Here is a 20,247-nt window from a genome sequence, read left to right on the forward strand (position 1 = left end):
AATGGTGACAAAAGGTTCAGTCTCTCTCTCTTGAGCTGCCCTGGGTAAGATCCATATACTGGGGAGGAGGAGGAGAAGAGCTTGGTTCTGCAGATCACCCGAAGGGGGTATAGAGTGCTAGCATTCTTGAGACCTTTCAATTGTCAATTGCCTTGAGTCCTTTCATTGTCAAATGACAATTTGGGGATAAATATATAAACAGTCTGGGAGGAAGCAATGAGACTGAGGACGTGACTTTTGGTTCAAAGTATCTGCTTCCTAAGAGAAGACTGATTTTAACTGTAGCCCTGACCTAGGTTTCTATATTTGTGTGAGACACACCTAGGATATCCATCCCCTTGTCACCCACTATAAGCTGTTTCCAGTTCCTATTTCTCAGATCCCAGCCTAGGAGAAAAAAATCTCCTGTACAGATTGTAGCTGTCTGATAATACTTATGAAATTCTATTCCCAGAGCATCATAACATTAACTCCCTTTGTTGGTTTTTGCTTTAGAGAAGAAAATTCCACCACCCCTCCTCACTCCCCCCAGCATTCCTCACCACTAAAATGTACAGGAGAAGCCATGTTTAGTCTGTGACTCTTTAGGAAATATCAAGCTCCCATTTGGGCTGCTTAATGCATTTTCTGATTACCTGTTAAAGATGACTTACGACATTGTGTAAATCTTGGTATTGTTACATGACTTGCTAATGTCACTTAACAACCTGTAAGAGAGGCAAGAAAATGGCACTTCAGCTCTGCTCCTGAGTTTCAGCTATTTGATCTGGTTTCCTTTCTGAGAACCCATGCTTGCAAAGTTTCACAGAGGCATGTTTATTTTATAACTGCAGTTGTAAGGCTAGTTGACTTAATGTACATAAATATATTCAAACAAAAATTGTACTTAAAATGATGCTTTCAATTTCTTTTTATGACCAAAAAGAGATCGGCTAGCTAGGTAAAGTCAGCTTCAAAATTGTTTGCTATTTAGCTAAAGGCATAAAAATTCCTTTGGGAGGTCTGAACTAAATGAAGCTATAGATTTCAGAGCTGGAGGTTTAATAATTCCCTCTGCTGTATGCTCAAAGGCACAGAGCCCTCTTGGGCAGAGGCTATAGTTTGCCAGATTCATTGGATGAATGCTAAAAAGACCCTGATCCACCCAAACACAGAAACAACTTGTCATTACTTGCACTGTCAATACCTGAAAACATGTGACCTTTGCTGCTGGCAAAGTAACATCTTACAGCCCAAAGGTACATTAAATGAGCTTAACGTAGAATCAGTTTGACACTAACATTAATCTAGGGCATGTGGACTTAGGAGAATCACAAATCTTCCTTTATAGCTTGAAGCAGGTCAAACATCTCCGTTTATAGAAACAGCATTTGAGTTCATACAGCTTAAGAATATAACCATTATTTAAAATAAACATCTCTAAGACATATACAAGATATTTTAATTAAGTAGCTGCATTCTATCCTGTGTACTTTTTCTCTGGAGTTTTAACTGCACATATTATTCCACTCCTCACTAAACTCTTGTTTAGTTTGCCAGTATGAATAAAATTCTACATCCCAGAAATGGCTGCATTTCAATTATGGGTGAAATGATCACTATTATCTTTTTCATATAGTGAAGATATACTCACTATATGAAGATATATCTTATATTGTTATTTAGATAGAAGCCATACACTTTTCAAGGTTGTTCTATATTCAATATAGACATTATGTTCCTATTCAATATAGACATTAAGAATGCACATAAACTTTTGTCCTGCACTGAAAGTCAGCTTGCAAAGTTACACCTTCTCATTCAGCAAATCTTTGCTTAGTGAATAATAAACTTAAAAATGACTCCAATGGCAAAGAAACCAAGAAAGGAGAGAAGGAAGGAGGGAAGGAGGGAAGGAGGGAGGGAGAGAGGGAGGGAGGGAGGGAGGGAGGGAGGAAGGAAGGGAGAAAGTGTAGTCCCAAGTGTTTTTCTTTTTTCCCCGTTATGTCTTTCTGGCCAATAATATTAAGAAAGTAAACAGGATTTTATTGTCACCTTGTGTATTAACTCAATTGTTAATTTCATTCCTGTCAGATACACCAGAGCAAGTCCTCCGGAGGTAAATAGCTAGTTCAGATGTTGTAACAATGATAATCTGAAGGAAAATGTCTAATGCAGCCTTTAATACCAGTGATTTACAAGATGGAAGCTATGTTTGTAAAACTGCTTGCCAGATAGCATGAGCTACATACTTATAACTTTAATACATTCACCGTAACAGTCATGAATCACAGAAGATATAGGAACTTTTTGATATTGGTCTCATGCTAGAGCTACTCTTTAATAAAAATCACCAGAAATCTTTCAAGAGTCTGAAACCCCAAGGAGAACAACCTTATCTTTGAAATGCTCCTGGGCAGCCTGATCTGGGTGTCCCTGCTTGAGCAGGGAGGGTGGACCAAATGACCTCTAGAGGTCCCTTCCAGCCTCAACCATTTTGTGATTCTGTTCCTGCAGTGGAACAGATCCATCTGGGTCTCTGTCATCACCTTTTCTTCCAACACCCAGTAATCACCCCTCTGCTGTTTATTCCAGTTAATATTCTTCGAGCTAATAGTTAGATCTTAGTTGCTATTGTATTTCAGCACTATGCTTCACCTTCAGCTCTGTATTGCCTCCCTTTATTTTTTCCCAGTTTGTGCTGGGTGTGTGATAAAATATTCGGACAGGGAGAAGAGTATCTTAGCAGACACCTAGCAGCAAATTTCAATGCACCCTTGATCCATTAAACATACATGTATTCAAAAGCTAGTACAACAGCACATGGTAGTGACTGGAAAGGAAACCACAGGATAAAAAGATATATATATATATATATATATATATATAAGCTTCTTTCATAAGGTTAAAATTCATCAAGATACAGCTGAGTATCTTGAGGTGTAAAGGCCATCCGCTATGCTTGTTCTGAGCACCACAAAAGAATATAGTCCTTCTAGAATATTAAATATAACCTTAACATGCGGCTCTGCAAATACTATTTGCCACCTCTGTGACATCATGGCCACTAATTGGTGTATTAATAAATTTGTCTAAACCACAACCTAAATTCAAAGTCCACATTTCCATAGAAAAAATATATTCCCATGTTGTCTTCTGGTATTGTGGATAATATCAATAGTTTTGCATAGTTTTAGATATTCAGGAAGGCACATTGTACACGATTTTTTCACTTGGTCCTGTTTAGACTATGAAAAGTTGTAGGGAAGGGCTGCTGCCTGAAAGAAAAAGTTAATGTGTGCAAGAATCTGAAAATGCTGGTGAAGAATGTTTTTGTTTCAGTTACAATTACTGTGTCATCATATCTGTATTTGCTTTTAATTAGTTGCATGGTTGAACACCGTTACTCAGTCATGTCTCTGGCTATTTATAAATTATAGAATTAACGGTTATAAAGACTTCCTTTGTTAATCAGTGGTCATATTTTATTGCCTTAGTCATCTTAATTTACATCTCACAGGATTTCAGTATCCCATAGAAGCTCTGGACCTGATCATCTAAGGGTCTGAAAACACCTTTGGTGGGAATCAGCATGGCCTGTAGCTTCCAGGATCAGTTCCTACAGATAAACATGCCGTGTAACACCAAAGAGAGTGGGGTGATGACTTTCTTAAAGAATCTCTCATGTACATTTCATCTCTCATCTATACACACTCCAACGTATGAAGAGCTGCAAAACTTGCTGGAAACCCATCAGTTTTTCTTCCACTTGAGGAATAAAGTATAAAACATGGTTGATTTTTTCCCCAGAAGTAATATTGCTCTTACTTCCAACATTTTTTAGGTGAGAGCTTGCACTTCACTAGAGTATAATCCGATCACTTGTCAAGACCAAAACCTACCAGACCTTCATATGACACAGAAAATAGGCCATTTTTTTTCTTCCTTCTGGGAACAGAGGAGGAGGCACTAATGATTCAACTTAAAGCAACAATGAGCAAAGAAATGTTGTCTTAGATCTGTAAATCTGCAGGGGAACAACAAATTCTGGAAAGTTTTCCCATTAGTGTTTCTTGGCCCTGATTCAGTAAGCTACTTCATTGCTATGTCAATAGCACATATACATATATAAACACATGTCCAAGTGCTTTTCTCACTGCAAGTAGATTTAAGCTGTTGCAGATATGTCATTTTTTCTAGATGACCAAAAAAGTTCTCTGTGAAGAAATGTTAATCTTAGCTGTATACTTAACTCAGAAAACATCTGCAGTTTTAATATTACTGTATCTCACCACTGATGTCACATTAGGCAGTTCTGTTTGTTTGCATGGTTTTGGTTTAGCTGTTTTTCCTTTGTCTTTCTGGTCTTAATACATAAAGCCAGGAAAGAGTTTTCCTTGTAGTATTCTATTTTTCCATTCTCTGACTATATCATTACAATCTTAATGATGCTATTGGTCTACTTCCTAATAAAGACATTTTGCATTTTTGCAAGAAAAACAGTAAGATACTTTTGGATCAAGTTACTGGCAGCAGAAATGTGTGGCTGAGAAAAAATCTGCAGTCTTCTTAAACATCCATCTGAATGGAAATATTTGGAAGAGGTGGGGGAAATAATGTCACATATGATTCTTTAATAAACTCCGCTTAAAAACATTCCTTATGTGTAACACTGAAAGTATTTTTATCAGACTACATGTGTTGTATTTTGATGCCCTTGAATAGCACCAATTCTCCACTGAGGCATAATACAACTGATATTGGTTGGAAGGAAGTGACTTACAGGAAAAAAAATAACCTAAATGTGGGAAAAGGTTTATAAATACTTCCAGAGACTGGCATTTTGAAAGCTTGACCTTAAAATCTTAAGAGTACACTTACACAAAGGTTGCTGCCTTTGGTTTGGCACAGACTAGGAGAGAAATTTTTAGGATATATTTTTCTCTTGCCTGTCTCTCTTATACAGAGTATACTCTCAGCATAGCAACCACCAAACTGCTGACTGCCTATTCCTCATTAAGGCATGCAGTGCAGAGAAACATGCCGGTAAGAAAAGCGATGAAGCAATTTAATCAGCAGTTGAGAACCCCTTCCACTTAGTAGCAGGAGGAAATGAAGGAGAAAAACTTCATGCTTCCTCTTTGGAGCTCTACTGGTACGAACTAATTTAATAGGGATGAGCAGCCACAGGGGCAAACAAGTGCCTGTTGCTTCATATAAGTGACATGTGGTAGTCTATGGATATACTACAAGTGAATCCCAGGATCTTCAACCTCACATGTTCTAAAGCAAAAAATCCAAGTTCATGAGTTTCTACAGTTTTCTACAGTATTGATATACTGTAGAAAACTTCCCCTGGATCTTAATCAATGATGTATATAGAAAAACATAGAAATGGTTCATCTGTGAGAAGGAAAGGAAAACAAAATGGAAATGACAGTCATTTACAAGTCCAGGTCAGAAGTGTGCTGTGGGCAAGAAAGCCACAAAATAAATGAAGGAAATGAGGAAACGAAGGGGCAATGTTGCATCTATCTCATTTTATCTATTGTATCTATTGAGTTAAAAGACATTTACCCCAATGCATTTAGGGGGAAAGCACCTTATCTTTCAGCTAATAATCCCCTTCTGCATAATCCTCTTTTCCAAACGGAAACTTGACAGCATGAGAGGAAAAAGGAGAATGAATAAATTTTGTTTCCAAAAGTGGAATATACTAATGAGCTAGATCGCTGATGGCAGAATTCACTTGGGGAATGTAGAAAAAAATAATTTAGTACATGGTTCTTAGCAGAGAAACTTTGTGTGAGCACATATCTGAATGTGGACATTTATGAACAGAGATGTATAACACACAGATGTACAATGCAGAGAGGTACTCCTGTGTTAGAGGACTTTTTCCCATAGGACTTGCCTATTATGGTAGGTATTTCCTTGTGGCCTTTTAGGGGCAGAGAAAGGAAGACAAGGAGATGAAAAAGCTTGACAAGATCCTAGCTAGAGAAGGCTGCCTGAATACAGATTCAGCATGATGTGGCTGTATCCTGTATAGACAAATAATAACAAGGAAGTTTCAGAGCACAGAAGAAGGAACCTTACAAAAAAAGACCATAGTTGTGCTGTAAGCCTTCAAGGAGGATGCTCAGCAATGCCTTCTGCTAACAGATCATTAACTCTGGCCTCAGTATATAGGCAGTAAAATGAAGGATGATGTACTGAACTGTAAAAAACTGTTATTTGCAATTGCTGCATGGCTATATTCTCCAGCTTCCTAGCCTCTCCTAACAAGCAATCCCCCACAGTAGCCCGTGGGGATTTTCTGAGTTATTCTGCAAGGCTCATCTGACTGTCTAGTGAGCAATTGCAAGATTTTTTGCTTTGAGACACCGCTGGTCAGTGCAGAACTCTTGACCCACAGATCATCGATTCCCTCTCCTAAGCCCTGTAACTTGTAATGAAATGCTGTCACACAAGCTTCTTAGGTTCTTCTTTCAAGATCATGTTCATTTCAGATTAAGTGAAATCACATTTTCAAGCTCTTACACTTCCCAAAAATAAACTGGGATCTAAAAGTCTGTTTGGAGCTGGGGCTGGAATATGTGTATGTGCATTAATGACACTAAATTTCTAAAAAACAAAACAAAACAAAACAAAACCTAACCCCAAAGGTTAAGTTCTCTTCAACTTAATTAGCTGAAGTTGGCTTTTGGAATGTTAGTGGATAATGTGCCAGGAAAGTCTTTGCACTGAGAGTGTCATTAATAGATTATATACATAAGAGACATGATTTTTAAGCTTCAGGTCAAAAAGACACCTTTTCATTTTTCTTGGAACTTTCCAACAATTTTATCCATGGTGGAAGTGATAATACTTTATTTCATAATAAATATTCTGAAGACATTCCTAATGCAGAAAAATATGAATTACTTTTATGCATACTTCACAGTTATAGTTTGATTGTGTGAGATAGTGTGACCCTACATCTGTAGAGAAAAAGTATGTTTATAAGATTTTCTTGAGAAACTTCTCTACAACAGCTCATGGTGTAGCCAATGAAGAGTGAACGTCTAAAGTTTCAGGTTAAATAAACACTGTCCAGGCTTCTTCTAAAAAATATTAACTATTTGATCTGCAAAATATTGCTTGGAAGTCTTCCAATATAAATTCTTTCATAAGATTATTTCTGATTCCTGTGTTTAGTAGACTGGAAACATCACCAAAATGATCACTCTTCATTTCATTGAATAGAACTGGAAGGCACTGCAAATAATAATCCAATTCATTTTCTCCAACAAAAGCAAGATCATTCATCTAAATCATGTTATTTCATAACTTCCACTTCTGTAGAAATCTAAAGCATTTTCTTGGCCCTAGTCTAGTTAACCTCCCTAAAAGCAAACTAGGAAAAATATATTTGTAGATAAAGTTGACAGATAGCATTGAGCTGGAGCTAGAGATAATGACTAGCTCAATGGTACAAGACAGCCATGATATCCCGAAAAACTGTATACAAGCAAAGAATATATGCATTATATGGGACCTATATGCAGTTATACATCTGGAGAGAAAATAAAGCAGGCAGATCATGCCCCCAGGAATATGCCATCATTCTGGAAGCTATGGATCTGAGAAGGACTTGATAAATATTTTATTGAAAATATTAAAAATAAAATTATTTTTGATAGAAAGATGTTTCCTAGTTCAAACAGAGGACTTCTTCAGCATACATTACGCAAGAGAGCTAACTAGAAGACTAAATAAATTCTTCTGGCTATATAAAAGACTACTATTTAAACAAGTAAAATACAAATTAAAACCACAAATCTGGAAGTGGAAGAAGTTTTAGAATATTATTTAGATAGATATAGCTTTTTTAAAAAGAATGATCAGATTAGTAAGTAATCTAAATGAACGATCTTCTATTCATCCCAATTGTTACAAAAAGTTATCTAAAGATCTGCTAATTAAAATATTTTGTAATTAAAATACACTGTGAGCTAACATGTCAAACAGTAACTGGTTGCAAACAAAAATTCCATAGAGACTCATACGTGAAATAAACTTGATGTATACCATCTGTCTTTCACTACTAGTAATGTCTTAATTTTAAATCCAAATTTACCTCTACCACATATATACCTGCTATAAAATTCTATACATTTGCAAATTATTTAAACAGAAATATATTATGCAAATGAGGGGACAAAATAATACAGACAAGGGAAAAAAATAATTTTGGAGCACTTTAATCTTCCTGCTCTGTGCTCTGCCATATGGCTTTATATTTTTATTTGTTGAGATGTATGATTTCATATTCTTAACCTAGTGCCATAATCTCCACATCACAAAGCCACCACAGAACTTGCTGTGACTGCCTAATTCCACGTAAAAGTCAGCCAGGTCTTGAAAGCACATGGCTAGTGCAGATCTTTCAGAATTGCTTTGGCAGAGTCACATAAGACATCTTGCATAGTGCTTTTCTTTACCATGACCAGCTGAACACAGTGAGATTAGCTTTGAGTTTTCATAATCATCAGGTTTACATAAACAAGGGAAAATTCCAAACCATTACGTTGTGCTTAATGTAAATCTTTCAAAGCAGGAAAAGCGTAATTTTATCTTGATATAACTCAAGCCTATAGAATATTCCTTTTTATATGTTCAAGGAAGGCATACTTTTTTTTTTTTTTCACAGCATATTATTCAAAAACCAGAAAATATACAAGTTCTGGATGTCTTAAAAATAGAAAGTTAATAGTAGCAAACTTTGGACTGAGAAGCTATCCGTGTAATCATTTGCTAGCTCACTAAAATGTTAAGGGTCCTTGGGTTAGTCTTGAGTCTTTCAAGTTTGGTGGAATAGAACCTCCAGAAGATTTACTACAGCTTAATTATTGACCTGACATAATACTTAGGCTATGTAGCACATGCTGATGGCTTGTTTGGTTTAATTAATTACTGAGTAAGCATTTTATTTTTGTACCTTGGAAGATTTCCTGCAGTTAATATGCCTTAGTTAATTTTCATAGCATTGGACAGAAGTCTGTAATGTCTTGCTCAGTGAAATTATTGTAGGCAAAACCTGCAAAAAAGGGAAAACACGTTAATACTTACGGCTGCTAGGAATCACACATCTTCGTTGCAACACAAGCTCTGTTCATACTGGATTTAGAATTTGTTTGCAAAACTAAACTCATCTATTCCTATTTATTTTGCTGAATCACCCTGCAGAACCAAGTTTATCCATGTCTAATTGTCTTGATTACAAGTCAGCAAGATACCATGTTTAAAATAACTTAAACATTAAAGAGCATGCATTCATTTTTAAAGAACCTGACTTCTTTGTGTTTTGTTTCTTATTAGATACCTATCAATATGTACCTGCTTTTTCAATGCCTTAATGTAGGTGAGAAAATTTATGTCAGATGTCCTACATGAGCAGGAAAAAATAATCATATCCACTAACCACTGTAAAATACATGTATAGAAATGATAAGCTATATTTTATTTAGCTGTCAAAATAAAATGAATGTGCTTTCCTTTTGTATTCCCTGTAGAAACACTCTATCACTCTATCAAATTTAACGTTATCTCTTCAAGTTAAATGTAGTCTTACTGTTTGGCTAAAAGAATGTTTACATTTCCAGCCTCAGATCCCAATGGATAGTTCAGATAGCTAGATGTTCATCTCCACTAAGTACTGTAAGTTGTCAGGATATTTTCTGAGAATATTTGTAATATTTTCAGAGAATTCTCAGCTTTGGAGGTACTTGTCTTGGCTTTTAAACTTGGTTGTTCATTTATTTGTTCTTTTCTAAATTGAATTACTATTAAAATCACCTATAAAATAGCACAAACTTGTGAATTTTGTCTTTAGGCAACTGAGACATAACTACCCATACCTACTATGTTAAGTTCTTAATTCATCTTCTTTGACTAGAACCATACGGTTCATATCTACTTTTTTCTCATCTGACCTGAGCAGCTATTAAGATATAGGATCTCATAGGTGACTCCACTCAGGATAAAGCGTCAGTGATGTTTATTTTCATGTACACAGGAAATATTTTGCTTGCCTGAGCTGTAGTTTCACATTCCCTTAAGCCTTGACTAGTCACAGGCCTCTGAACAGAGAGACAAGTCACCTTCCCTTCCCGTCCTGGCATTGTGTTTCTCCCAGTGTGCCAGCATGCACCCTCCTGTGGTTGAGGTGAGCCAGGTGAAGGACCAAGTATTAATGCTGTCAGCCAAAATTGTACCAGTGAAACTGCAAACAGGCTGGTTTTCAAGTGGGTCAGTTCTGTCTTCTGACTCCCTTCACTGTCACACTGCTGCCAGTGCTGTCACAAGAAAGGAGCAAAACTGTGGGCCACTACCCCAGTGGTCAGCATGTGTGTTATGAAACCCTAGCCAAGGACATGGGGGCAATAAAACCACCAGACAATGTTTCCCTGCCTATGCCAGCCTGTTGGTTGAAAAGACCTCTCTATTCTTCAGTGTTTCCTCTCTTGTGAAGTCTGCTTCTCTGTCAGTCAGTCTGTCTGTTCCCTTCTTCAGGATCTCTCTCCACCTGGCACAGCACCCTCCTGGGAAGGGCCAGCCAAAGCCTAGCCTGGCTGCCTAATGCTTATGTGCCCTTGAACGGCTCTGCATTTTGACACTGGTTTTGAAACAAGTATGCTTTACTGTTTCATGCAGACAATTTATAAGGGCAGTGACAAGTAAGTCTATCTGTTTTTAGGATAATGAACACAGTTAGATTCTTCATTTGCAAAATTCTGAAAGGTCAAAACCAACCTTATTAGGAAAACTCTGGTGACTTGCACAGACACCAGCTCAGAGAACAATGAATACATATGGGAAACATTATCTTATTCACAGCTGGGTACCTGAGACAATGAAGGAAAAAAAAAAAAAAAGAACAAAAAAGAGAGAAGGAGAGAGAAGGAGAGAAGGAAAGAAAAGAAAAGAAAAGAAAAGAAAAGAAAAGAAAAGAAAAGAAAAGAAAAGAAAAGAAAAGAAAAGAAAAGAAAAGAAAAGAAAAGAAAAGAAAAGAAAAGAAAAGAAAAGAAAAGAAAAGAAAAGAAAAGAAAAGAAAAGAAAAGAAAAGAAAAGAAAAGAAAAGAAAAGAAAAGAAAAGAAAAGAAAAGAAAAGAAAAGAAAAGAAAAGAAAAGAAAAGAAAAGAAAAGAAAAGAAAAGAAAAGAAAAGAAAAGAAAAGAAAAGAAAAGAAAAGAAAAGAAAAGAAAAGAAAAGAAAAGAAAAGAAAAGAAAAGAAAAGAAAAGAAAAGAAAAGAAAGAAAGAGAGAAGGGAAGAGAAGAGAAGAGAAGAGAAGAGAAGAGAGGAAGAGAAGAGAAGAGAAGAGAAGAGAAGAGAAGAGAAAGAGAAAAGAGAAAAGAGAAAAGAGAGAAAGAGAGAAAGAGAGAAAGAGAGAAAGAGAGAAAGAGAGAAAGAGAGAAAGAGAGAAAGAGAGAAAGAGAGAAAGAGAGAAAGAGAGAAAGAGAGAAAAGAGAGAAACAAAGAAATCCCAGGGAAAAACAGGGCATATATAGTTTCCAGGGAACGGAGAGGGAGAGGGAGAGGGAGAGGGAGAGGGAGAGGGAGAGGGAGAGGGAGAGGGAAAGGGAAAGGGAAAGGGAAAGGGAAAGGGAAAGGGAAAGGGAAAGGGAAAGGGAAAGGGAAAGGGAAAGGGAAAGGGAAAGGGAAAGGGAAAGGGAAAGGGAAAGGGAAAGGGAAAGGGAAAGGGAAAGGGAAAGGAATCCTTCCTTCAATAAGCCCAAAATGTAGACAGAGTATATTAAGGAACCTGAAATACCTACATCCTTAATATGCTGCTACAAAATGAAAGGTAACCTTTGCTTCTCTAATGCAGAACAGGTCAGTACAGTGGCACATAGAGTACATGGCAGTGGACCCGTTATATCAGTGAGTCAGAAAGGATTATGAATTTTAAAATATCGGCTTTTAGGCAGCCAAGACTGTGAAGGTCTGGAGAAGTTTAAATATAAAGCTGCCAGTATCTGGGAACTTAACAAATTACCTCATAGTTATTATTATGCTATGAACAAGTACTTGCAATATTACAGTCCTCTAAATCTTACCTTTTTCTTATGCAAGAAAGATATATTGTCATTGTTTTTCCACTCTTCTCCAGATCAGTCTTTATTTTTTTTTCTGTAATATTTTTTTCTATAATAAATAATACAATAAAAAGTTATAACAATTTCTAAGCAATAAATAGGTTGCATTTATCATACATTATTCCTGGGAATATGTCCAGCACAATAAGAAAGATATTGCACAGAGTATTGGATTTAGAACTGTCCCATAAGCCTCACTGTGAACATTGCCTCTTATTTCAGCAGGGCAGGGTTGCAGCAAAGTACAACTCCAATGCAACTTTCTTCATTTGTCAACAATTCTTTTTCTCCTTTAACTTTTTTTTTCTTCAGAAAGTTATACTGCTTGTGTGTAGTAACTACAGAGGGCAGTAGCTCTCTAAACCTTCTTGTGCAGGTGCAAAGCAGAAATCCAAGACTTATTTAAATTCCAGACAGCAAATTCAGTTAAGCCTGCTTCCTAATAAATCAAAAAGCAAACCAATGCACTGTTAGGTTTTCAAGTTAGTAGTGGCTGTGAAAACCAATAGGTCTTCTGGGATTTCACCTTGAAAATTTAAGCCCAGAATCTAGATTTAACATTCTTAATGTACAACAAAATATATAGGTATGAAATAACTGGAGACGTGAAAAATAATGTTATTGTTGTATCACCTAATATGGGGTTTTGGCTCTCTTTCTTTGAAAGATTGGTCTCTCCAGCTTTTAATAATGTACTTTCTGATTATCAGTTTCCAATTTTTTAGCAATGATGTAATAGCTAGGATAAGCTGACTGAAGGATTTCTTTGTGATTCTCACTAGCTACCATTGAACCTTTTTGCTCCCCATTACCATCACACATAGTTATGGGTAACTAATGAACACTTGCCTTTCTCTGTGGTACTCTCAGTACTCTCCTTTTGAGCACGCATATTGCACAGGCCAAGAAGACAAGAATTTAAAAAAGCACCTTCACAACCACATTCAACACAACTTATCTGACCCAAATGGCCACATAAGCCCTCCTTTGACCATACATCATGGGAGCCAGCAATACCCTGACAGCATTTTGAGTGCAATAACTTCTAGGTGACCAGTACTAGGGATGGGTGAGTGCAGCAGGCTCCTTCCCACAGGATTTGGTTGAATGCACAGTAGTGTTACAGCATTTCCGCACCCCCCCCCCCCCCCCCCCCCCCGCAAAATCACTGATATAATGAAAGGCTAAGAAGTCACAACTGACATATTTTTTCCACTTAATGTATTAGCTAGACCAAGTCTGAAGCACATGATGCAATGAAAGATTAGCCATCAGCCTTCAGAGGATCTGAAGAAGAGCTAAGTATGCAAACACTAGAAGATGATTAATGAAATTATTCCCTCATTTTTGAAATATAAATCAACTCTTATTATGTGTTGTGACAGCTACTTATTGTAGTTACATGAAGGGATGGGCTGTGATGCACTGACCATATCTTTAGCCTCAGTAATGCAACTGCAAATCCCACTAAAAGGGTGACTTTGTAAGTGCCAAAGGACAGATTTTGGCCCTTAACTTGCTATAAAATATTTTTTCCTAGTATTGTTGTTGTTACGGGAAAGAAATTGGGCAAAGAACCTTTGGAAGGAAAGTGTCTTGAAATGGCCAAGAATGTAACACCAAAGAATATAAAGAAAACAAATTATCAAGATGAAAATAAACTAATGAAGAAAACATTGTTTATAACAGCAAACTAAACAGAGGAAAGATGCTTTAAAAAATCCCTTTTCACAATCAATAAGATGACTGCATGTGTACAACAAAAGCTCTATTTTTTTCCCTGTTTAAAATACCTCCTTTCATCACAAGAGATCCATTATTTTTTTACTCATTGTTTCCTGCTCACCCCTGCACTTAAGATCCTAGTTTCATGTGATGGTAAAGCAAAATCAAGAATCACTTAGTAGCAACAACTGGAGTGAATCATTGACTTTAGGAACCTCTTCATGTATACATACAAAAGGTATATAAAAATAATGGACGGTGAAGCAGAGTGACAATGAAATAAGTCGTTGGAAAATATACAGAAGAGTGAATCCAATAGCACTGGAATCAACAGGAATCTTTCCATTTACTTTAGTGGGCATTGAATTAGGCCATTACAGAGCATAAAAAAGACACATGGATAGGGTAGCTACCATTGTCAAAGTTTCCAGATGAATGTTTTCCACGTTCATGAACATATGAAAATACAATACTTTCCAGTAGGTGCACAAAGGAGTTCATTATGACTTAACGTCAGAGAGGATGTTATGCCGTAATTTTATTCTACTGAAAACAGATCCATTGTTTTCTTTAAATGCTGCTGTGTTTAAAAAAAATTGCAAGAGCATTTTCATTTTTCTTCTTTCTTTCAGTCTTCAAGTTTCTGTGCACCGGTTATTATCTAGACTCTGCATACAGCCTTTGCCAGGAACCTTCCACATCACAATTCCAATCTGTGGTACAGGTGAAGATTTAACAGCATCACTCAGTAAGAAAGGCTTACAGCATGCTGTAATGCAAGATTATTATTTACAGTTCTTCCTTTAAACAGATACTGCTGGACTGTGTATCACTTGGGAATTTTGAGGGATGTAGTGTGACTATCAGAGAAATCCTTTCTATGTAACACAGATAAACAATAAAACATAGAATGGTTTACTATATGCAAAATTATTTCCATACATTGGACATATTGGTGATAAAGAGTTTTCCAAATAATTCCAGAAGTGTCAATATCTGACTGTTGAGTAACATGCCCTGGGGCTGCAATGATCTTATTTAAGCTCACAAAAGAATAACAGTCACAAAACCTCCAAGGATGACCCAAGGGACTGTGGGGAGTGTTGTGTGTGATTCACTGGAGAGGCAGAGCTCCATCTCTGAGTCATTCCTGAACTTACATACTCAGACTGATGCCAAAAGGGAGGTCTTTCTGAAAAAATGAAAATACTAGACCCACATATTTCTACAGATTCAGCCAGTTCATTACTTCCTCAGACCAATGCTATATAAAAAATGTCCTTATGCAGCAGCTTCCAATTTCACCTTGAAACAGCTTTATTCCAGTGAAGAATGCAGTGATTTCTGTTTGTATAAAATGCTTTTGCATTTCTAGCATTTAAGTATTCTATACAAAATTACAAGTACAAGATGCTTGTTTGTAATTTTAACTAACTGAAGACAGAACAACCAGGAAAAAGTTTTGGTGGTTGACTCTGCAAATGCCAATTAAGGGGCAAGAGAATAAAATTCTTGTTATCCAATATATTTTTTTCTTTTCTTTCTTTCTTCTCTCTTTTTTTTTTTTTTTTCCTATATCATCTATAGGAATGATAGCAGAGCAGCAGAGCAGTCTGAGAAACCACAATTTATGTAATTGTTCATTCTCCTCTGGCCTTATGGTTCTCATTGCCTTCACTGGGCACTGTTTGATTATTCCAATGGCATTAATTACTAAAGAAAATGGAAGGAAATATTATGGATCTTAGAATCAGCAAAAAAGGTAGCAGAATCTGCTTGAAATAGATTGAACCTGACAGGTACTTATTCTTCAAAAACAACTTTTATAAAAACTACTATAACTCCTCGGGATGTAGGGTATTCCTATGTTTCTGCTAATCAGTTGTTGGAGAAAGAAACAAATAATTTGTATTTTAAAGTATGTCTGTCTCAATTTAGGTATTTGGAAGACTCTGGCATGCCCAATGTAGACTTAAAATGTTAACTGATACTCGAAGTACATGAAGGGGTAGGTGGAGCAGGAAATTTCTTTAGATGTGACTTGATGAAGGTTAATGATCCCCCAATTATGTATGTGCTTTCTTAGATGATAAAATAGCAGCATCTCCCTTTGCCTCACTGGCAGATTTGTTTTTTTCAGCATAAAGCCTATTGTTTAGAGAGACACGAACTCTAGACAAGGTTGCTTCACACAGAAAAATAAGTCAGAGGTTTAATAAAGTAGGCTTTTCCTATGTTTTAGTACTTAAAATAACAATGCCACTGTGACTTGAAACCCAACTAATTCTTATCACTTTCTGAACATAAAGAACAATATCACTTCAATCAATGAATCAAAAGGTGAGATGACCTTAATCTAAACATTTAAGGAACAATTTAATGAAGTGATACATGTGGAGAAAAGGAAGAAGGCAAGGAATACACTTGTTGGAAACTTCACTTTTCTGATGATGTTTTCTGATGTTTAGTTGTGTTATCTTTTTAAAGTGTCATTGCTTTTTTTAAAATCTATTTTTAAGAAATATGGAATCATTCCACAGACACAACTGAGCGCTGCCTGCTGTTATGGGTTACAGTGCCATTGAAGTTTAAGCAGGGCTGTTGTGCTTTCAATTCCCCCTACATTTTTTTTTTTTTCCAACGGATTGAAATGTGACCAAATAGCAGCAAGACTGTGAATTGAAAAGATAATTCTCACGTGACACTATTCTTAGTGCTTTGGGGAAAACACACACATACAAACCCTTGTGTCTGATTCAAGATGTGGAAAAAAAAAAAAGAAAAGACAAATTTATGAGAAATATTTCTGAAATTGAAAACATACTAAAAAACTCTCCTATGTATTTGTTTTGTTTAGACTAATTAAGACTTCTGCTTTATGTTACCACAATAGACGTTGAACATTTGTAATGTATTTACTGAGGTTAAAGGAATTATGGGATGAATTTGTATCTATTATACCATTATCCTTAAGCAACAATATTTTAGTAATCAGTTGGAATTTATTTTTATAAGTCAATAAGGTGACTTGGCAGTCCCCCTAGATTTTACATCCTCAATAAACTTTATAATACAGAATGCTAATAAATTTTATCAGGAAAAAAAATCAAAAAATATTTTTTCTTGAAATGTTCTATTACTATAAATGCATAGCTGGATTAAATAAAGATGTAAACAAAAGAATTTATGGATTGGCTGGATTCTATAGCTTGTACAGGTTCTCTCATATCTGTGTAACGTGTTATGCTAATGGTTGTCTTTATCATGAACTGAAAAATGGGCAGTTCTTTAAAGAAAATCTGTCCGAAGAGTCAAAACTAAGTTAAATAACCTAACACTAAGGTTACAGGGATTTGCTTCTGTTGTTGCAGCCTCCCTAGCATACACATACACATCCCCCTCTCACACACACACACAGAACAAACATTCACTTCCCTTATTAAAACATGATGGTGGAACTAGCTCTTACTAACACAATATTTTTCCATGTCCTACTCACTAAGTCTAAATTACATTAGAGTCAAGCTTCAACTACATTGTCTCCTCTTCCAAAGAGAATTTTTTCAATATATATCTTTTGAGTTTCTCTAGCAATATGAAGGGCTATGAAAGCTTATAGTTAAAAAAGCTATTTTAGATCTTTAAAAAATCCTTGGGTCTAGTTTCTTCTATTCAGCTTTTGTATTGTACATTGTTAACTTTTCCTGAAGCGTGAAGACCAGAAAGTATCAGCAGTCTTTCCTTAATATTACATTATACAGAATAGCATAATATCAAGACACCAGTAAAACTCAAGACATGGTGCATGATTTTGGCAATTCATACTCTGTTAATTTAAGAAGTTAGTTCTTACAGCCGTTCCATACCACAGGTTTTGGCCAAGGTTATGGACCCTTTAACAGAGAAAGCAGAATGGGAGGTCTATCCCAATGGCAGAGATCCCCAGTGTTTCTTGTTTATAGCCCAACATATTAACTGTCATTTAAAATCGACTGCTTCAATTTACATCAACATGCAGAGCTATGAATTGGAGTAGCTGAGGAGCTGCTACAGAGCTCATTCAGTTTTATTTGCAATGGGACCTCTAATCTCCAGGAGATTAACAGGGCAACAGCTAGGAGGGGTGTTTCTGAAATCTCTCCTAGGCTTCAGAGGTGATGGATCAGCACAGAATGAGGATCCATGTTGATGCTCCAAGCTGCAAGAGAGAAAGCTAAGCCTGTGTTCAGCCCCATTGAGCATGCTGAGCAAACAGTAGGCCTAAACTAGCTATCAAGAAGGAAACCTCTGCCTCCTCAGATCCTGGGCATCTAGATTATCCTGCTGAGGTAGAGACAATGCATTCTCTTGAGGAGGTTCTAGGACATGCTCAATTATAGAATCAGAGAATGGTTTGGATTGGAAGGAACCTTAAAGATCATCTAATTCTGCCCCCCCTGCCATGGGCAGGGACACCTTCCACTACACCAGGTTGCTCAAAGCCCCATCCAACCTAGTCTTGAACACTTCTGGGGATGGAGCATCCACAATTTCACTGGGCAACCTGGTTCTGTGCCTCACCACCCTCTGAGTAAAGAATTTCTTCCAAATATCTGATCTAAATCTATGCTCTTTTAGTTTAAAACCATTACTCCTTGTCCTATCATGACACTCACAGAATCACAGAATCACAGAATCATCTGGGTTGGAAGAGACCTCCAAGATCATCTAGTCCAACCTCGGACCTAACACTAACAAGTCCTCCACTAAACCATATCACTAAGCTCTACATCTAACCAAGAGTCTCTATCCTGCTTTCTTGTAGGCCCCCTTTAGGTACTGGAAGACCACTATAATAGGTCTCCCTGAAGCCTTCTCCAGGCTGAACAACCCTAACTCCCTCAGCCTGTCTTCACAGGAGAGATGCTCGAGCCCTTTGATCATCTTCATGGCCCTCCTCTGGACTCGCCCTAATACATCCTCATCCTTCCTATACTAGGGGCCCCAGAGCCGAATGTAGGGCTCCAGGTGGGGTCTTATGAAAGCAGAGTGGAGGGGGAGAATCACCTCCCTCGCTCTGCTGGCCATGTTTCTTTTGTTGCAGCACAGTATACAGTTGGCTTTCTGGGCTGCAAACACACATTGCCAGCTCATGTTGAGCTTCTCATCAGGGCTGCTCTCAAAACATTCTTCACCCAGTCTGTATTTGTGGATGGGATTGTCCCAGCCCAGGTGCAGGACCGTGCACTTGGCCTTGTGAACCTCATGAGGTTCACACAGGCCCATCTCTCAAGCGTGTCCAGGTCCCTCTGGATTGCATGCCTTCCCTCCAATGTGTCAACTGCACAACACAGCTTGATGTCATAAACAAACTTTCTGAGGATGCACTCAATTCCACTGTCCACGTCACCAAAAAATATGTTAAACAGCAGCAGTCCCAATACTGACCCCTGAGGAACACCACTTGTTACTAGTCTCCACCTGGACATTGAGTCACAACTCTTTGAGTGTGACCATCCCACCAATTCCTTAATCACCATCAAATTCATGTCACTCCAGTTTAGAGACAAGGATATCATGAGAGACAGTGTCAAATGATTTGCACAAGTCCACGGAGATGATGTCAGTTGCTCTTCCCCTATCCACAAATGCTGTAACCCCATTGTAGAAGGCCACCAGATTTGTCAGGCATGATCTGCCCTTTGTGAAGCCATGTTGGCTGTCACTAATCACCTCATTTTGCATATGCTTTAGCATAGTTTCCAGAAGGATTGCTCCATGATCTTGTTGGGCACAAAGGTGAGACTGACTAGCCTGTAGTTCCCTGGCTTTTCCTTTTTTTTTTTTTCATTTTTAAAAATGGGGGCTATATTTCCCCTCTTCTAGCCAGTGGGAACTTCACTAGACTGCTACAACTTCTCAGATAAGATGGTTAGTGGCTTAGCAACTTCATCTACCAGTTCCCTCAGGACCCATAGATGTGTCTCATTAGGTCCCATGGACTTGTTCAACTTTAGGTTCCTTAGCTGGTCTCGAACCAGAATTTCTGCTACAGTGGGTGGTCCATCATTCTTCCAGTCCCCTTCAGGGGCTTGGGCTATGTGGCTGGAGCTCTTGCAGGTGAAGACAGAGGCAAAAAAGTCATTGAGTACCTCAGCCTTCTCCACAGTCTGGGTAAACAGGTCTCCCATTTCCTTTCCTAGACTTCCCTCTATAGAAGCCTTTCTTGTTACCCCTGACATCCCTGGCCAAATTTAATTCTAATAGGGCTTTAATTTTTAATTATTATATGGCCAAAGTTCCTGTAGTTGTAAGAGCACTGCTACAGAAAAAACAGATACATCCTCCAGATGACAGAGGCCATGCACATGTCTGTTATAAGGCAGTATCTTAACTCCATAGCTACAAAGATGGTTACGAGATG

General features: G+C 37.4%; 1 protein-coding gene across 1 annotated transcript in view; it reads right to left on the reverse strand.

Moving 5' to 3' along the window:
- Positions 1–20,247, reverse strand: part of SULF1 (sulfatase 1) — a 128,587-nt gene that overhangs the window by 91,926 nt on the left and 16,414 nt on the right. Inside the window, exons 3-4 of the mRNA XM_083823005.1 lie at positions 12,081–12,168; positions 8,963–9,061 (exon numbers count right to left, since the gene is read on the reverse strand). The gene's annotated coding sequence lies outside the window, so the exon portion shown is untranslated. The remainder of the gene's footprint in view (positions 1–8,962; positions 9,062–12,080; positions 12,169–20,247) is intronic.

Source organism: Anser anser, assembly GCF_964211835.1.
Source record: "Anser anser genome assembly, chromosome: 2".
NCBI classification, from domain to species: Eukaryota; Metazoa; Chordata; class Aves; order Anseriformes; family Anatidae; genus Anser; species Anser anser.